We start from the raw sequence: 12,552 nt of genomic DNA on the forward strand, positions 1-12,552 counted from the left end.
TTGTATGTATGTTTGGTTTTATAGTAAGAGTTTTTAGTTGTTTTAGTATTGGATTGTTACATGCTGTTTTTATCACTGTTGTCAGCCGCCCCGAGTCCATGGAGAGGGGCGGCATACAAATCCAATAAATAAATAAATGAAATAAATCCCATTCTTCGTTACAACTTCTATTCTATCCCATCCCATCCCTTCCCTTCTCTTTCCATTCCATTCCATTCCATTCTATCCTATTCTCCTACCTTACCCTACCCTACCTATGCTATCCTACTCTTTCTTCGATATTAGTGTAACTCTTGTCCTGCAGCGAGTTGGGCACAACAAGTTGTCGTAGACATTAATGTGAAATGGAACACAATGTCACTCTGTATACTAAAATTTGAAGTAACAACCGAAATGGATCAGTTGAGAATTTTTAATTTAATTCCACAAGTGACCTCTTTTCTCTTTATTATTATTTTTTGCTCAAAGTGCTCCCTGCCTAGAGAGCCTTCCATTTTCCGCCTCTTCTCAGAGTCATCTGAAGCCTGTGATGTTTTCTGCTTGACATTTTTTTCAGGGCAGCCAAATATTCTGTCTTTTTTGTTATGTTTATTTTCATTCCTCGGCAAGTTATTTCGTGATGGGAGGAGGGAACCAGCAGGGGAAGATTCTCCAAGGACTTAATTGAGAAGAGGTCAAATATTTTCAGACAAAGCATATGTTTTTAAATAAAGACCTCCAGGGACTTTGGGGTCTGGGGACTGAATGATATCCCTAAAGTGTAAAATCACACACACACACATACACCCCCTACGCATTTCAGTGCTTTTCCTTTTACATGTTAAACTTTGTATTGTGCTTAAGGAGCTTAAGGCTGAAAGTATTATTTTATTATTTTATTTTATTTTATTTTATTTTATTTTATTTATTTATTTATTTATTTATTTATTTATTTATTTATTTTTATTTTATATTTTATATTTTATATTTTATATTTTATATTTTATATTTTATATTTTATATTTTATATTTTATATTTTATATTTTATATTTTATTTTATTTTATTTAATTTTATTTATTTTATTTATTTTATTTATTTCATTTCATTATTTTATTTTATTTTATTTTATTATTTTATTTTATTTTATTTTATTTTATTTTATTTTATTTTATTTTATTTTATTTTATTTTATTTTATTTTATTTTATTTTATTTTATTTTATTTTATTTTATTTTATTTTATTTTATTTTATTTTATTTTATTATTTTATTTTATCTTTTGGATCTTGCGCTGTGTTTATAGAAGAGATTTCGGAAGGTTTCCAGAAGAGAAATTGGAGAATTCTCACCGGGCCCTCCCTGCATGGCTCTCGCCCTCCTTTTCTTCCTCTTCTTTGTAACTAGAGATGCTTAGATAACATTTTATTGCGTTCATGGGAATTATCCTTCCAGTAATAGGCTTCATCAAGATCACAACAGTATTTCCTGGCTGGTGTTTTAGTGCCTTAAGCCACCGCCCACTCTGAGAACAGATTATGCTGAAGCAATGTTGGGGCAAAGCTAGTTTCATCTTGCACTGCCTAGCAAACATAGAAACATAGAAGATTGACGGCAGAAAAAGACCTCCTGGTCCATCTAGTCTGCCCTTATAATATTTCCTGTATTTTATCTTAGGATGGATCTATGTTTATCCCAGACATGTTTAAATTCAGTTCCTGTGGATTTATCTACCATGTCTGCTGGAAGTTTGTTCCAAGCATCTACTACTCTTTCAGTCAACTGACATTTTCTCACGTGGCTTCTGATCTTTCCCCCAACTAACCTCAGATTGCGGCCCCCTTGTTCTTGTGTTCACTTTCCTATTAAAAACAATTCCCTCCTGGACCTTTAACCCTTTGACATATTTAAATGTTTTGATTGGAGAACAGAAGGGAAATAATCAAAATATTTAAATATGTCAAAGGGTTAAAAAAGGTTCAGGAGGGAAGTGTTTTTAATAGGAAAGTGAACACAAGAACAAGGGGGCACAGTCTGAGGTGAGTTGGGGGAAAGATCAGAAGCAACGTGAGAAAATGTTATTTGACTGCAAGAGTAGTAGATGCTTGGAAGAAACTTCCAGCAGACATGGTTGGTAAATCCACAGATGGAGTTCATTAAGTCTTTCCTGATAAGTTTTGTGCTTAAGACCTTCCACCAGACCGGGACATGGATTTTGAGGTTGGGTAAGAATCTGCCCTATCCCATAACCCTCAGAAAGGGAGCTCTAAAACACATGAGGCTAAGACATATGAGGTTAAAACAGAGACCAATAAGGTCGCATAGGGTTGGCCTCCTCCAGGTCCCGTCGACTAAGCAATGCTGGTTGGTGGGACCGCGGGGGAGGGCCTTCTCTGTGGCTGCCCCTGGCTCTATGGAATCAACTCCCCCGCCCGATGTCCATACTGCTCCCAAACTACTGGCCTTCTCAAAGGTTGTGAAGAACTGGCTTTGCCGGCAGGCCTGGAGGCTGTGAATATTTACATCTGTCAAGGCCGAATTGTATTGAATGGTGTGCATGTGTATTTCGATTGGATTATTTACTTTGTGGGTTTTTATAACGGGGTTTTATTGGTTTAGTAGTTAATATTTGACTTCTTTTTATTGTACTGTGTTTTTTATATTGCTGTAAGATGAGTCCCATTGGGGTTGGACGGCATAGAAGTTGAATTAAATGAATAAATAAATAAAATAAACTTCACTTCGAAGGGCTTATTGTGTCCCATAAGCTAAAGTTTGTTTTATCTGATATCTCTGACCGACTAAACTTTACTTTCGTTCCCAAGTTGGGGGAGCAAGGGAAGCAGAAAGAATGAATGAGTGAATGAATGAATTGAATTTAAGACTGAAAGAGTTGTTATCTCATCCAAAGTGCTCCATCACCAGAACATAAGTGACCTAAGTGCTAAAGCCCACTGCAACAATATCGCCAAAAAAGCTTCTAGAGTTGTTAATCTGATCCTACGCAGCTTCTGCTCAGGCAATCTCACTGTACTCACAAGAGTCTACAAAACTTTTGCCAGACCCATCCTAGACTACTGCTCATTTGTCTGGAACCCATACCACATCTCAGACATCAACACCCTTGAAATGTCCAAAGATATTTCACCAGAAGAGCCCTTCACTCCTCCACTCGAAACAGAATATCCTACGAAAATAGACTAACAATCCTGGGCCTAGAAAGCCTAGAACTACGGCACCTAAAACCCGATCATATGCTGCAACGTCTTACCGGTCAATGACTACTTCAGCTTCAACCGCAACAACACAAGAGCACGCAACAGATTCAAACTTAATACGAATCGCTCCAAACTTGACTGTAAAAAATATGATTTCAACAATCGAGTTATCGAAGCGTGGAACTCATTACCGGACTCAATTGTGTCAACTCCTAACCCCCAACATTTCTCCCTTAGACTCTCCACGATTGACCTCTCCAGGTTCCTAAGAGGCCAATAAGGGGCGTATATAAGTGCACTGGTGTGCCTTTCGTCCCCTGTCCAATTGTCTTTCCTTTCTCTCACTTATCATATATATTTTCTTTCTTTCATATATCCTCTCCTCTAAGTTCACTTTACCCTTATATATATTACTACATGTCTATTTTTCTTCCTATGTATTTGTGTATTGGACAAATGAATAAATAAATATAAATAAATAAGAACATAAGAAGAGCCCTGCTGAATCAGGCCAAAGCCCATCGAGTCCAGCATTCTGTGTCACACAGTCGCCCACCAATTGTCCATGGGGATCTTGAGCAGAAAGAGAAGGCAAAACTCTCCCTTTCCCTTGACCCTCAACAAATGGTACTCAAGGGAATCCTGCCTGCCTCAACCAACATAGAGGCAGCACGTGGACAAACTTAAAGTAAACCGCTCTAAACCCGACTGCAAGAAATACGACTTTAGTAACCGAGTAGTTAATGCGTGGAATACACTACCAGACTCTGTAGTATCATCACCTCACCTAACCCCCAAAACTTTACCCTTAGACTGTCCACTGTTGACCTCTCCCGATTCCTAAGAGGTCAGTAAGGAGCGTGCATAAGTGCACCAGCGTGACTTCCGTCCCCTATCCTAATGTTTCTTTTTTATTAGTATCATGCATATAAATATTATTATATTTTTGTATACCACCAATATATACTTGACAAAACAAAACAAAAAAAAGAAGATTTGGGTGCGCAAATTTCAGTCCTGGGTTTGCTCTATTGTATTTCACCCAACCTTTAGTAAATTATACTTTTCTCACTAAATGAAGTCAAGGATCACTCTTACTTAAAGGTTTAAGATGAGGCAGGACTGACAAATTGCATCATTTATTGATAAATATTCTGGCCACAATGGGACTATGGATATTGCTTCAATTTTCTCATCCTTCTTAAAACAAAAAGAGGGATGAAAATTGAAAAGTTGGGGAAAGATGATATCATTTGCCAACTATTTAAAAAGACCAGCTAGACTTCCTTGTTATTTAAAGCTTTGTTCTATTTTCAGTTTTTGGGAAGAATTTTCTATTTCTGTCCTAGGATCTGATAACATTTTTACTTCTAGCCCACCTCTAGCAACTAAAATTACAACGGCATTTATTACAATGGCAGATGATACGTAAAAATAGAACTGGGTATCCAAGGCCCACATCAAATATAGCTGGATTTAAAATATTAAGCAGAAGCACGAGCAATAAACAAGAACAGCAAAAATGGAGGTGCAGAAGCAACTCCCTAACAATGTGACTGAAAACTAAGAACTTTAAGTAGGTTTCACATGGGAACGAATTCCAGAAAATGGGAAATTAGGTTTTAATCTCTGGCTTGTCACATCCAGGATCTCTGAATTGTCCTCCAAATCAAACAGGAGCCGGATGAAGATTTATTTATTTATTTATTGGATTTGTATGCCGCCCCTCTCCGTAGACTCAGGGCGGCTAACAACAGTAACAAAAAACCCAGCATGTAAATCCAATACTAAAACAACTAAAAACCCTTATTGTAAAACCAAACTATTGGCATGGAGTCTACGAAGAGGGGCGGCATACAAATCTAATAAATAAAATAATAATAATAATAATAATAATAATAATAATTTTGATTTGTAAGCTTTGTTTGTTTTGTTCCTGTAGTTCCGGATCCACTGGAAATTGTGCTGGAACTACCATTTACCAGTGGCAAAGAACTGGTGGGATCATAAGCCCGAAAAAGTGGTCGAAAATGAGCAAGCAAAACTACTGTGGGACGTCCGACTTCAGACTGACCGAATTCTGAAGCATAACACATCAGACATCCTGATTGTGGAGAAAAAGAAAGTATGGATCATCGACATCGCAATCCCAGGAGACAGCAGAATTGAGGAGAAGCAGCTAGAGAAATTAGTGAAATACGAAGATCTAAAAATCGAGCTGCAACGACTCTGGCATAAGCCAGTGAAAGTGGTCCCAGTGGTACTTGGCACGCTGGGCGCAGTGCCAAAGCATCTCAGTGGACATTTGAAAACCATCGGAATTGACAAAATCTCCATCTGTCAATTGCAAAAGGCCGCTTTACTGGGATCGGCAAACATAATTCGCCGTTACATCACGCAGTCCTAGGTGCTTGGGAAGCGCCCGACTGGTGATGAAATACGAAATCCAGCATAATGATCTCATTTGCTGTGTTGTACTGACATAATAATAATAATAATAATAATAATAATAATAATAATAATAATAATAATCTACATCATGCAGTCCAAGGTGCTTGGGAAGCGCCCGACTGGTGATGAAATACGAAATCCAGTGTAGTGATCTCATTTGCTGTGTTGTACTGACATAATAATAATAATAATAATAATAATAATAATAATAATAATAATAATAAAGCTTGAATCTCAATGCTGTGACACTCCTTTCGTCCTTCTCATGAAATCACCCCATTTTGTGGATCTCTCTGCCTTGATCTAGTTAAGAAAGACTAAGGAATCAACTGCTGCGAATGTTTTATTTAGCGTTGTGTTTGATCCGAGAGTTGTTTCCCTTATGATTATGTTTATGTAGAATCCCTGCCCTTGAGCAGGAAGGTAGACTCAACTGTGTCGGTGGCCTTTTCAAACTCTGTAATTCTCTGATCCTAGTTACTGTTTGCTTCCTCTCGTTGAGCGAAATTGCCGGTCTAAATGTTTCATTTTCTTGTTTATTTCAGGGTGGAAAAAATAATCATAAACCAGCATCGTCTGGGGCCAAAAATAGCTTTCTCCATTAAAGACGGCTTGCTGATGATACAAAACTGAACCTTTGGGTGAAAATAATGTTTTTACGGGTAAGTTACACAACCACAGGAGCCAGTGATGTTTAGGATTAACTGGGACAGATAACTCTGGGATAGTTTTATCCAGCTGCTATGATGCAGGGAAGGAAAGTCTATTTATTTCCCTTGTAAAAATGATTGCTTCACTATTCAGATCCATTCAAGCAGTGACTATTTTGATTAGGTCCCACAGAGTTGGCCTTCTCCGGGTCCTGTCGACTAAACAATGTCATCTGGCGGGACCTAGGGGAAGAGCCTTCTCTGTGGCGGCCCCAGCTCTCTGGAATCAACTCCCCCCGGAGATTCGAACTGTCCCCACCCTCCTTGATTCGAGCTGTCCCCACCCTTCTCACCTTCTGCAAGATGTTGAAGACCTATTTATGTCGCCAGGCATGGGGGGAACTAATCCCTCCTTTCTGACTTGTAGCATTTGAGTGTGGTGTGATTGTGTAGCATGGATTGTTTTTAGTAATAGTGGGCTTTAACTGGTTCTTTTTAATATTAGATTTGTGTTATATTGTATTGTTATTGTTGTTGTGAGCCGCCCCGAGTCTTCAGCATACAAATCTAATAAATTATCATTATTATTATTATTAATTTTAGCTTTGGCATGAAATTACCGACAACAAGACAATGCTGGGGAGGGGCGGCATACAAATCTAATAAATAATAATAATAATAATAATAATAATAATAATAATAATAATAATAATGGGCTATTGCAATACCCACTATGGCTGTGTGTGTCTGTCTTTGTGTTTTGTGTTTGTGTGTGCACTTGCTCTCCTGTTCACCTTTTCATTTCTTTGACAAATATTTGAACAGCCAAGCTATCTTCTTGAAATGCGCAAGCGAATTATGTAACGGACTAAAACTCACAAAGTGAGCCAGATTGCAAGGCACAGAACATGAAATTTGCAGGCGGAGCTGTGTCATTATGGTGAGTTCAGCCGTCAGGTGAGAGGCAGAAGCAGGAACGGGAGATTTGGGTGCTAGTCTGGATCCAAGCCATTTTAAACTGACTTTGATCAAGGGGTTGATTTATCCACGGCCTAAATTTGCACCTGAATGTAAAAAAAAACAAGAATAAAGAAAAGGGAAGAACAGAGGGCCTGTATCTTTTGTTCCATAATTTCCCCACTAATATCTGATTAAAAACCTGGCCTCTTTACCTTGGAATTCTTTATACAGTGTTCCCTCAATTTTCGCGGGGGATGCGTTCGGAGACCGACCGTGAAAGTCGAATTTCCGCGAAGTAGAGATGCGGAAGTAAATACACTATTTTTGGCTATAAACAGTATCCCAAGCCTTCCCTTAACACTTTAAACCCCTAAATTGCAATTTTCCATTCCCTTAGCAACCATTTAGATTATTACTCACCATGTTTATTTATTAAAGTTTATTAAAAAAATATTTATTACAGGCGGACAAAAGTTTGGCGATGACACATGACGTCATCAGGCGGGGGAAAACGTGATATAGGGTAGAAAAACATGAAGTATTTTTTAATTAATATTTTTGAAAAACCGTGGTATAGACTTTTCGCGAAGTTCAAACCCGCGAAAATCGAGGGAACACTGTATACTGTATTTTTCAGAGTTTAAGACGCACCTTAGTTTTTGGGGAGGAAAATGAATCTGCTTACCAGGTATTCATCTGGCTAGCATCCTTAGTCTGGTCAGTTTTAGCACATTATTTTATCCCCTGGTTAGGGCTTTTAAAAAAAACCTTATTTGGAGAGAGTAACAATGAAAGAGCTTGCAAGCGGATAAAAGCTGGGAACATCGTTAGTACCTGTTAGGGATGAAAAAAACATTTGGAGCAAGTTAGAGCAATGGAAAAAAAACCCTGCAAAGACTTAAGGTTTGGAAAAACATTCTTTGCAAAGAGTAACAATGAAAGTGTTTGCAAGCCAGTAAGAGATGGGAACATTGTTAGCACCTGGTTAGGGCTGGAAAGAAACATTTGGAGCAAGTTAGAGCAATGAAAAAAACCCTGCAAAGACTTAAGGTTTGGAAAAACATTCTTTGCAAAGAGTAACAATGAAAGAGTTTGCAAGCTGGTAAGAGATGGGAACATTGTTAGCACCTGGTTAGGGCTGGAAAGAATATTTGGAGCAAGTTAGAGCAATGGAAAAAAACCCCTGCAAAGACTTAAGGCTTGGAAAACATTATTTGCAACGAATAACAATGAAAGAACCTGCAATGTAAGAGCTGGGAAGATCGTTAGCACCTAGTTATGTCTTGGGGGGGAAAAGCTTTGGAAAAGCTACATGATGCACCTGAATTTTTAACAACTTTTAAGGAGGAAAAAGGTGCTGCTTTTACTCCGAAAAATATGGTATATATAAAATAGTTGAATCAATTCTTTCTATATTTATATGGAATCATGTCCACATTTATTTATTTTTTTCCTTTTAAACAAATATATCCCTTCTTATCAGGAACAAAGAGAAGAAGAATATATAACTGATACTGTACTAATTTAGCAAAAATCATTCATTCTCATTCTTTCTCTTTCTCTCTCTCTCTCTCTTTTTCATTTTACAAAGAAGCAATTAAAACGTCCTATGTTGGCGTAGCAGGGAACTATTAGAGGAAGTATGTGCATGCAATTGTTTATTTGGGAAGTCTTTCACAGAACATTGCATGCAAATTTCAATTTTTGTTTTTATCTGCAGCCAATTTCAATGGTATAATAAGGTGGTCCTTAAAGTGATTAATTTACTCCCTTTCCTGAGCTTCAATAGAGTCATTGTTCCCACATTAAAAAAAAAAGACTGCTATTTTATCCCAGCATCTCAAAAGGCAGCCCTAAATTGAATACTCAACTCACAAACAAGCAATTACAAATTTCGCCATTACTACCAGGATTTGCTGAAAGCCTTGAGTGTATTTATCCTCAGATTAGGAACTACTGGCACAATATAGGTGAGACTAACTATTCCTATCCTGCAGAACAGGGGAGAACATGAAATTTGTGGATGTCAGAGTGGTCTTTGTTCCTCAAACTGTTCGTTCTAATCCTCCCCAGTTAAGTTAAAATAAGATTGCCAACAGCCGTAAAAAGATCTCATAAAATGACTCAACCTCAGAAAACTTTGGCAAAGTCTCAGAATGAGATGGTCCGAATCTTTGCCAGATGATTTAATTCACTTTGGGATGGTCTCTTGGGAAAGGCCCTGGTGTCCAGCATCTAAAAAGGCCACTGACTCTTACATTGGAAGTGTGTGTGTGTGTGTGTGTGTGTGTGTGAATGAATGTGTGTGTATGATGGAAGCACAGCTTCAATTGGAGGAATCCCAAGTATTCTCCTTTGCACACCCAGCCAACATGGATTTTATTATTTATGATTATGATTATGATTATTTATTAGATTTGTATGCCGCTCCTCTCCATAGACTCGGGGCGGCTCACAGCAGTGATAAAACAATATACAATAGCAAATCTAATATTAAAGTCTAAAATAACAATTTTACATTAAAAAATCTAAAAAAACCCTTATGTAAAAAACATACACACAAACATTCCATACCTAAAACTACATAGGCAAGGGGAGATGTCCCAGTTCCCCCATGCCTGACGGTTTATGAAAGGCAAGGAGGGTGGGGACAGTCCTAATCTCCGGGGGGAGCTGGTTCCAGAGGGTCGGGGCCGCCACAGAGAAGGCTCTTCCCCTGGGTCCCGCCAAACGACATTGTTTAGTCGACGGGACCCGGAGAAGACCAACTCTGTGGGACCTAACCGGTCACTGGGATTCGTGCGGCAGAAGGCGGTCTTGCAGATATTCTGGTCCGGTGCCATGAAGGGATTTATAGGTCATAACCAACACTTGTGACTGGAAACTGATTGGCAACCAATGCAGACTGTGGAGTGTTGGTGTAGTTAGTCAAGTTAGTCCAGGGAAGCCTCTGAAGCCCAGGGAGCAGGGGTGGGCAGAAGGCAGGACGGGGTGGAAGGCAGTTCCACATGCGAAAATGAAGGTGTGTGCACAACTCCAGCTGATCGGCGGCTGTCACTTCCTGGATTACTGGTCTATGCTCCGCTCTCTTTTTTTCCTTCTGCCACTGCTGCTGCGTCTGCGCTCTTTGCTTTTTCCCTCTTTCCTCCTTCCTGGCCTCGGACGAGCTTCCCTCTCTCCTGCCTGGCTCCTCTTCAGCCTCAAGCGGCCACCTCCCACCTAAATTGCAAGCAGAAGGTGTGGGTGGAAGTGGCGCTGGCAGCATTTATGCTTCTGGCAGCCCCCGTTCACCTAGCTACCCAGTCTGAAGCGGGATGGTGATGACCTCGGAAGAAGAGCATGGGAAACATGAAGCAAATTGTCACCCCAGTGAGCAATACTGGTAAGGTTGTAAGTCGAGGACTTAACAGTCCACTTGAACAATGATGACCGACAAGCCACTCCTACCCAGTCACATGATCATTAAGCCACACCCACCAAGTAAGCCATCCCCACAGTGTGGCAGTAAAAATTTTGGCTGCCCATTACTGTCAGGGAGGCCCACCAAAAATTTGGAAATGGGCTGTTTCTGGCCTGCAGAGGGGCAGGGGAGGCAATTTTTGCCCTCTCCAGCCACTGAATTATGGGTGTGAGCACTCACACAGGCGCAATAGTGTGTACGCACGTGCTTTCGGCACTCGAGGGAAAAAGGTTCACCATCACTGTATCAGGCTGTGCAGAAATGGATAGATTGACATTAAAAATTAAACAGAAAGAGGATGTATTCAGTAGTCCCTCTACTTACGAACTTAATTTGTTCTGTGACCGGGTTCTTAAGTAGAAAACTTTGTAAGAAGAAGCCATTTTTCCCATAGGAATAAATGTAAAAGCAAATAAGGCGTGTGATTGGGGAAACCACAGGGAGGGTGGAGGCCATGTTTCCTCCCAGGAGATTCCTAGAGAGGCCCCACAGAAGCTTCTCCCTGCCTTTTCCGGCCCTGTTTCCTCCCAGGAGATTCCTAGAGAGGCCACATGGAGGCTTCTCCCTGCCTTTTCCGGTTACAATTTCGGAGTCTTGGGTTTGTAAGTCGAAAATGGTTCTTGAGAAGAGGCAAAAAAATCTTGAACACCCGGTTCTTATCTAGAAAAGTTTGTAAGTGGAGGCGTTTGTAGGTAGAGGTACCACTGTATATTATTTTACCAATAGCTGGGGAAGTTGGAGTCTTCAGAGAAGGGTGGCATACAAATCTAACAAATTATTATTATTATTGTTGTTGTTATTGTTATTGTTGTTGTTGTTATTATTATTATTATTATTATTATTATTATTATTATTATTATTATTAAGAAAAGGGGTGGAGGTTAAGAATGTAATCTGTATTGTTAAGCAAATTGAATATCCAAACAACACAATGTTTATAAAGCACTAAGAAATGTATTTAATGGAAAATAAAGAAGAAGAAGACACAGAAATCAGACTTACAGTATGTCCAATCACCCTAGAATGGTCTTGTTCCAATCTGTTCCTTCTAAGGACATACTGTAGGTGCAATCTGGACATCCATGAAAACAAAGTTCTTCCAAACAGATAAGCCCTGACCAGATGCATTATAGTTTATAGCTCATGGAATATTTCCACCTCCTTAACTCTAGCCTCCCAGTTTTCCAAGAAATCGGAGCGTCCAGAAATAGCAAATCAAAGCCTGCCAAATGTCATTTAGATCTGACCTCAGAGAAAGAGAGAGATGCACACGTTTAATATGGGTTTTAAATTATTTTTAAACTGTGTTTTTAGATGCTGTTTTGGTGGTAAGCTGCCCAGAGTCCTTAGGGAGTTGGGCAGCATATGAATTAAATAAATAAATAAAAAATAAATAAGTAATTTCATCCCATTTGGACATTGTCCTAATCTGGATCTAACTAGATCGCCTCCTTGCCAGTGGATTCTCAAAGCAAGATTGTTGGTTTGATAGTTGATGATTGGTATGATTGTAGTTGCATGTTTTATTATTTATTTGTTTGTTTGTTTATGTATTGGTGGTGTACAGAGATATGATAATATTTGTATACATGATACTAATAAAAGAGAAACATTAGGACAGGGGATGGAAGGCACGCTGGTGCACTTATGCAGGCCCCTTACTGACCTCTTAGGAATCGGGAGAGGTCAACAACGAATAGTTTAAGGGTAAAGTTTTGCGGGTTAGGTGACGATACTACAGAGTCTGGTAGTAAGTTCCATGCATCAACTACTTGGTTACTAAAGCCGTATTTCCTGCAGTCAAGTTTGGAGCGGTTTACTTTAAGTTTGTATCTG

At 39.1% G+C, this 12,552-nt stretch overlaps 1 long non-coding RNA gene across 1 annotated transcript in view; it reads right to left on the reverse strand.

Annotated features, from left to right (window-relative positions):
• LOC139175049 (uncharacterized) overlaps window positions 1-12,552 on the reverse strand; it is a 150,299-nt gene that overhangs the window by 13,912 nt on the left and 123,835 nt on the right. The window lies entirely within an intron of this gene.

This window comes from Erythrolamprus reginae, chromosome 12 (genome assembly GCF_031021105.1).
Source record: "Erythrolamprus reginae isolate rEryReg1 chromosome 12, rEryReg1.hap1, whole genome shotgun sequence".
In the NCBI taxonomy this organism is placed as follows: domain Eukaryota; kingdom Metazoa; phylum Chordata; class Lepidosauria; order Squamata; family Dipsadidae; genus Erythrolamprus; species Erythrolamprus reginae.